The sequence below is a fragment of the Thamnophis sirtalis genome, unplaced genomic scaffold (assembly GCF_051295495.1).
Source record: "Thamnophis sirtalis isolate CommonGarterSnake01/CBP01778 unplaced genomic scaffold, rThaSir2_p1.2 scaffold_12, whole genome shotgun sequence".
Classification (NCBI taxonomy): Eukaryota; Metazoa; Chordata; class Lepidosauria; order Squamata; family Natricidae; genus Thamnophis; species Thamnophis sirtalis.
In genome coordinates this window covers 23,582,427-23,588,050 of record NW_028261392.1, presented here as the reverse complement: position 1 = coordinate 23,588,050, position 5,624 = coordinate 23,582,427, and the positions used below count along the sequence as shown (strand labels likewise).

The 5,624-nt window shown below is 41.1% G+C and overlaps 1 protein-coding gene across 1 annotated transcript in view; it reads left to right on the top strand.

The window, feature by feature from the left end:
* The first annotated feature begins 2,584 nt into the window (after nt 1–2,584).
* The window catches only part of BIVM (basic, immunoglobulin-like variable motif containing), a 50,446-nt gene continuing 47,406 nt past the window's right edge, over nt 2,585–5,624 (top strand). The window contains exon 1 of the mRNA XM_087726966.1: nt 2,585–2,723. The gene's annotated coding sequence lies outside the window, so the exon portion shown is untranslated. The remainder of the gene's footprint in view (nt 2,724–5,624) is intronic.

The window sequence follows — 5,624 nt, the reverse complement described above, 5'->3', positions numbered from 1 at the left end:
CAGCTGAGAGTCGGAGCTACCGGTTCACACAAACCATTCTGAACCAGTAGAATCCCAATCCTGGCTAAGACTAGTGGTTAAATGTTAAAGCTGCTGAATTTTTGGTTGTTGTTCAGAACATATTAAATTCAAGTAAGAACAAGAATAATGATAACCCTTCTTGTTTCAGGTAACTTTATTTGTTCTGTGTTTTAGCAAAACATTTCTCTACAAGACTGCCATGCCCCATTGATGCCACATTTCTTGAAAAAAATCTTTTTGCTATAGATTTCTGTTGATATTTGAGGTTTAATACGTATGTGCCTTACTGAGGTAGGCTTCCAAGAAATTTGCTTACTGACATTTATACTCAATGGGTAAGATAGAACTGCTATAAAAGTGTTATGCATGGCCCAGAACTCTTGCTCATTTCCAATGCAAGCTATCTGTGAATTGAAACAGCTGTGGCTTCCCTACTAGCGGGTGCAAGGTGTCACATTATACCGTTGCAGGAATGCAGTAGCCTTAAATAGGGAATGACAAATTTATAGCAGCAAGGATAAGTCTCATTTCTTCACCATGCCTGCATAAAACCATATCCATCATCTGGATTAATTAAAGCAACAAAAAAACCATTCCTCTCTAATTACAAATAAATAAAGGCAATACATAGGGTGAAGTTGCCATTACACAGTTCAATAAGCTCAGTTCTCAGTGTATTTTAGCATTTCTATCTCCAGATCTTAGATCAGTTCTTTTTCTGCCGATACTGGACAGGTTGTTTAAATAAGGGTAGGATTAGTTATATAGAGATGGAGAAATAGATGGATTATGTCTGTCTGTCTGTCTGTCTCTCTGTCTCTCTGCCTCTGTCTCTATCCCTCTCTCTGTCTATCTATCTACTTACTTACCTATCTATGGGTTGCTGCCAGTTTGGCCGAACCGGTAGCGGAATTCAGGCTTGGATCGCAAAACTGGCAGCAACCCAGGCTTGCCATGCCCCTGAACTGGTTCCCTCGCTGCTACTTGGCCGCTGCCATTTTGAATTTTAGTGACTGTGCATGCACATTGCACACGGGTTGTGAACCAGCAGCAACCCGCCCCTGGAGTCTGGCATGACCGTAGGTCACAAAGAGTCGGAAATGACTTAGCAACTGAATAACAACGTTACCACCTTTATAATGCATTATCACAATATTACTATTGTTGCATAACATTGTATAATAATAATAATAATAATGATGATGATGATGATGAAGAAGAAGAAGAAGAAGAAGAAGAAGAAGAAGAAGAAGAAGAAGAAGAAGAAGAAGAAGAAGAAGAAGAAGAAAAAAAACATGCACTGGCTGATTATTTAAAAGAAAGTCAAGAACATCTATTAATCGAAGTAAAGAACAAAAATCTACTGAAGGCCCAACAGACGAAACAAGAATACAGAAAAGATGTGATAAAATCAAGAATGGAGAGTTGGCAGAACAAAGCACTGCATGGCCAATTTCTGGAAAAAATAAAAGATAAAGTGGACAGTGAACAAACTTGGTTATGGTTAACAACAGGTACATTAAAGAAAGAAACAGAGTCACTAATCCTGGCTGCGCAAGAACAAGCTATCCGCACAAATGCCATTAAGGCCAAAATCGAAAAATCCTCTGATGATGCCAAATGCAGACTTTGCAAAGAAGCTGATGAAACTGTTGATCACATACTCAGCTGCTGTAAAAAAATCGCACAGACTGATTATAAATTGCGGCACAATTCAGTAACACAAATGATCCATTGGAATTTGTGCAAAAATTATAATATTAAAACAGCAACAAACTGGTGGGAACATCAGCCTGAAAAATTCACCGAAAATCAGATGGTCAAGATCTTGTGGGATTTCCGTATACAAACCGATAAAATACTGGCGCATGATACACCAGACATCACACTGGTTGAGAAAAATAAGGTCACAATCATAGACATCGCAATACCAGGTGATAGCAGGGTCGCCGAGAAGGAACATGAAAAAATCGCAAGATACCAGGACTTAAAAATCGAAATTCAACGACTATGGCACAAACCAGCAGTGGTAATTCCAGTAGTAATTGGCACACTGGGTGCTATTCCAAAAGCACTGGAATTACATTTAAAACAGTTAAAAATTGACAAAATCACCATCAGTCAAATGCAAAAAGCCGCACTGCTTGGATCTGCACGCATATTACGAAAATACGTTACGACGTCCTAGGCCCCTGGGTGGGGCCCGACTAGTAACCAATGCCAAATCCGGCGAAACAACTGGCCGCTGTGATACAATTGTATAATAATAATAATAATAATTCTGATTCTACAAAAAACCACCCTACTTGGAACAGCTTATATCCTCTGACGTTACCTTAACAGTTCCTAGGTCCTTGGTTAGGACTCGAGCTGTTGAGCTACCAACCAGACCCAAAGGCTGTGAATTATTATGTTAGCATCTGTGTTGCAAAGAACTGTAGCTGCTGCCAAAGTAAGTTCAGCTGCTTAAGTGCTGACAAATGCAGCCAAGCTTGTTAGCTTATAATAACTTTATAGTAAGAGGGTCTGTAAAAGGAAACATCTAGTTGAGAAATCTAAATGCCAAGCCCCTCAAAACAACTTGTTTAACACAAACTTCAACCAGTATAAACTAAGAAACTATTAAGAAGGAGGAGGACCAGGAAGGAAGATCGAATCAAGTATACTAAATACCAGAGAACTATGAAGGAGATAAACTCGAGGTACTATTTATTTATTTAAGTTGGAATTTCTGGGTAAAGTTTCTGGCCTAAAGCCCCAGCTTATTCACATGAGCTCAGAATAGGAAATATGGCTATAAACAGACAATTATCTTTTGTTATATTATTATATAGATGTCCAATATTTAAATGCATAATTCATTTCAAAAGGAGTACTTTCAAAAAAAAGTAACACAAACAGATGAGTTTTGCTTGGCTGTCAAAAGTGAGATCTTAACAAGTGCTTTATTTGACAAGTGCTATGCTAACAGTGCATCTTATCTGCAATAGTGGCGAATATCTGTTGCTTGGGTGTAGGATGAGGGTGAAGGTTTGTCCTCCAACTTTGTGGCTTGGTTTCCGAATGTTTCTTTACCAGAGTAGGTAACATCTTCAGCAGAATTTAGGGGATGTCAGTGACCGTGTCCTTCTGTTTATAAGGGCTTCAGGTGTGTGTGTGTCAAGTGAGGGTCTTGTGATGGGTTAGATGTGGGTTTGTCAAGTGAGGCTCTTGTAATAGGTCATGTGTTTGTGTGTCAAGTGAGAATCTTGTAATGGGTCTTGTGATTGATGGGTCAGGTGCGAGTCACCAGTGAGAATCTTGTGTTGGGTATTGTAATGAGGAAGTGACATCAGGAGAGGGTCATTGGGAGGATTATGGTTGTGAGAGCTTGCATGAGTTGGTTGAGGGTCGATGCTGCCTCTGGTTGGCTGTGAGGTTGATTTGAATTCTGAGCTGGTTGAATTCTAGGCTGGTTGTAGGTCAATGTGTCAGTTGACGAAATTGCTTGTGGAGCGCCAGGCTTTGATGAATTCACGAGCATGGAAGGTGGTCGTGTGGCCGATGATTTCTGTGTTGCTCCAATAAAACTGGTGCTGCTTGGGGTCAGTGCATATCAGGGGTGGGTTCCTGCCAGTTCTAACCTCTTCTATAGAAGAGGTTCCACAAATCTACAGTGCCATTTAGAACCGGTTCCAGCTCCCTCCCCCCCGCCCGTCTGTTCGCACATCATCCAGATGAAGAGTGAGAGGAGGAATTCTGGGAGTTGAAGTCCACAAGTCTTCAAGCTGTCAAGTTTGAACACCCCCGGTTTTTTTTTTCTAAAGGGTTAGGGGTGCAAGGGCCTTGTAACTTGACAGCTGTTAAGACTTGCACACTTCAATGCCAGAGTTTCTAGCCAACATTTTGGTTGCTAAGCAAGAGCATTGTTAAGTGAGTTTCACCACATTTTACATGTTGGCTAGGTCCACTCAGTCACATGGCTGGCAAGCCACTCCCACCTGGTCACATGGCCAGCAAGCCACTCCCACCCGTCACATGGTCGGCAAGCCACTCCCACAAAGCAGGCCACACCTACAGAAGAGGTTCTAAAAATTTTGAAACCCACCACTGGTGTAGACATTAAGGATTTGAGATTGTGGCACTTGACTGCCAGCCGGTGTTCGTGGATCCTGGTTTCTAATTGATGTTTGTCCCACATAGAATTGGTTGCAATGGTTACCATTGATTTTGTAGATTACATTGTTTCTTTCATCCTTCTGTATCTTGTTTTTGGTTTTGGATGTGTCTTATCAGGGAAAGATTATTGCTGCCTCTGCTCCATAGAGACATCTGTGTAATATAATGCAAGAATGAGAATATGTATCTGGCAAAAGGGCAAAAGTCCCACTAAGGGGGAAAGAAATCCAAGTAGGACAATGTGCGCGCGCACACGCACACACACACACACACCACTGATGTCCAATAGATATAGTGATTTTCCCATTGGTATCCAAAAAACTAGAAAATTTCTGCCAGTGTCACAGCTATTTAAAAATACAGGATCTCTGTTATTATGCCAACTTTATTATGTTTCATAATTATTTACAATTGTTTAAAAGAGCATTTATATCCTTGCCTCTGATCTTTCATTTTTCCCTCTCTAATCCACTATGTATTTTAACCAGAAACAAATTTAAATAACCCCAGGGACATTTCCTTGTTAGTATAGATGTTATGACTGCACTTTAAATATTTCAGAAGCAACAAGGTTTCAGGGCAGTTTACATTTCCTTTCTGAACGGGTATGTTTTCTCTGCCGATTCTTTTCTTTCCTCAGCCTTTCCCATGCCTTTGCATTACAGCATCTATTAATTTAACAAGGATAATGAATTGCAAAAAGTTTTTGCTCTGTAGGCCACATGGTCCTCTTCCAGTAAGCCTTTCACAGGCCCTGTTAAGTTAGACACTTAGTCTTAATGGATTCCATTGATATGAAGTCAGTTTTGACATTAAAATCTTTGGATACTTTTCTTTCCCAGAAAATTTTAAACTATGAGGTAAACAGGTTTCCACCTAATGGTCAAGCCCCAAATAACTGTCTGAACTGATCGTCTGCTTCTGGATCACAGTCCAAGGACACTTGACTGGACAGTTACTTCTCTGAAATGGTATAGGGCAGGGGTGTCAAACTCAAGGGTCACCCTGGAAACAGTGACGGCCTGCCGTGTCTCTGCTAGCAAAAACAGAGCACAGGGGGGCTGTGCTTGGTCCCCCGGGGCCATTTTTGGCCTGGACGGCCTCCTGCTGCCCTCTGCCAGTGAAAAGAGAGCCTGGCGGAGCACTCCAACCCCAGCCATGCCCCCTCCCCCGGCCCCCTGAAGTCAAGCACAACCCTGATGCGGCCCTCAATTAAATTGAGTTTGACACCCATAATGTAGGGTCTCCTTCTTGAGCAGTCCACGGACCAGGAGTTGGGACCCCTGCTCTAAGTGACATCCATAGAGTTTCACCACACTTAGAAATATTTTACCAGAAGAGATTTAAAAGGTGAGTAATTTATGATATGTTAGCTGTTTTGAAATAAATTTATAATTAGTAGAAATTTTGTTCAAACTTTGTCTTCAAATAAAAATGACTATACA